The sequence below is a fragment of the Frankliniella occidentalis genome, unplaced genomic scaffold (genome assembly GCF_000697945.3).
Source record: "Frankliniella occidentalis isolate FOCC.00 unplaced genomic scaffold, Focc_3.1 Scaffold84, whole genome shotgun sequence".
In the NCBI taxonomy this organism is placed as follows: domain Eukaryota; kingdom Metazoa; phylum Arthropoda; class Insecta; order Thysanoptera; family Thripidae; genus Frankliniella; species Frankliniella occidentalis.
In genome coordinates this window covers 995,343-997,220 of record NW_026267213.1, presented here as the reverse complement: position 1 = coordinate 997,220, position 1,878 = coordinate 995,343, and the positions used below count along the sequence as shown (strand labels likewise).

The window sequence follows — 1,878 nt, the reverse complement described above, 5'->3', positions numbered from 1 at the left end:
GGGGGTAGGGACCAGCTCCCTGCTGCCGCTCTGGAGGACCAAGGCTTGACCGGGCCGATGGGGGCGTACCGGTACCGGTTTAGTTCAGAAGCGGCTGAGCGACCCGACTGGCCTGGTAGGATCAGCCTGCCCAGCGCCCCCCCTCCACCTCCCCCCTTCCCCTGTGCATACTTCCTCACCCCTGCTCCTTACTTTCAGTACCTTCCCGCTCCCCACACACCTTCCCGGGGTGCACGACCTGCCCCGCCTGTTGGCACATACCTCCAGGGCGTCCGGTAGCAAGCGGGGGCCTGCCCCCCCCCGCCCGTGAGAGAGAGAGAGAGAGAGAGAGAGAGAGAGAGAGAGAGAGAGAGAGAGAGAGTACGTATACTGTTCGCCGATATCAGGGAGCGGATCCAGCCGACCTCCGAAAGGGGTAGGGGGCTGTAGGCGTGGCGTCCGATCGGTCAACCAACAAATGGGAGGAGGAATGTGCTCTTGACTCCTCGGCCTCCGGTCGGCGTCTCTGTATCTGTTTTATTTTTGAATTTTTAAAAATAGCAGTGGTACGCGTCGCTTACACCAGCACACAACATCTATTTTTGTTGGGGTACACATGCTCGGTCTCACAGTCCCGCCGCCGTCAAAAACTTGGAACGTGCGTGTGTCAGGGCGGCTACGGCACAGCAGTGTTGCGCGCGTTTGTCTACCCGATGAGACCCTAGCGGGTCATGGCGCCTCACGGATGGAGCGAGTAGGCAAACCCGCAAAACACTGCCGTTTCGTAGCCCCGACAAAACGATGAGTAAATGAAGATATAGCATGCCATGTTAAAAGTCGTACTGTGGTCATCGCCGTCACCCCGAACTACATGGCTGCAGAGGTTTGCGCCCCCACCCCCACCTCCTCCCCGCCAGTTGTCCTTCGTGTGCCTCGTCGCACCTGTTGCCGCTTGGCACCGCGTGGCGCCACTCATATGTGTGTGACTGTTTACGGTGCCTGTCCGACTTTACCCCGTCAAGTCTGACAACATTTTACGAATATTTTTGTTTCATGCCTGTTAGTATTTATATTATTTGACCAACTAGAAGGGGAGTGACTCTTTAGGAGTACACCCAGAGAAACTCTTTCTGGTTTCAAGGACATATTTCCTTGTTTCAAGTAAATGCGGCTCCAAGATCAATTCTACTCTTGAAACAAGCTGAAGTTGTCTTTCGAATAAGAGAAAAATCTTCTTCCAAAGACAATATTTACTTGTTTCAAGAGTGAATTTAATCTTGGAGAAGCATGCTCTTGAAATAAACAATTTTTCTGGGCGTACTATAGTGGGTGGAGAAGAGCAGATACGAGTCGGAAATTGCACCTACATCGTTGTATAAGAAATTGTCATGATCTTGGGCGCACTTGATCGTTTGCCAATACGGGGAGAGAAAACCCCAGACGCTAGGACAGTTTCTCCAACTCTTCATTTCTCACTGCCTTTTTTTTTTCATTTTCCAACGGGTGTAGTGTGCTTTTACCCTATGAACTCATCTTCCTCATTAAGCTGATCCTCTCTCCCTAGCTTGCGCCTTCTTATCCGTTCACGGCCGCACATGGCGCCTGCCCTTGTTACACCCACTGTTTACCGCACGGCTGCTCTAAACAGAGTATCCCGGAAGGCGCAAGTTAGGCTGTACCACGCGCACACGTGTCGGCCGGTTTGCCTACTCGCTCTGGGCCGTAAAGCGCCATGGTGGGCTTGCCCGGGTAAGCTCGCCTGCACCTGCATGCGGTCCAGCACGGGGCCTTATGGGACACCTTGTCCTGTATTGACAAGGTCCCAACTCTTGTGTTACAGCTCTGCTTGCTAGCGGAGGTGCTACGTGCTACCACACCACAGCACAGCCCCCCCCCCCC

At 53.8% G+C, this 1,878-nt stretch overlaps 1 protein-coding gene across 1 annotated transcript in view; it reads right to left on the bottom strand.

Moving 5' to 3' along the window:
* LOC113218246 (organic cation transporter protein) overlaps positions 1-1,878 on the bottom strand; it is an 8,870-nt gene that overhangs the window by 5,732 nt on the left and 1,260 nt on the right. The window lies entirely within an intron of this gene.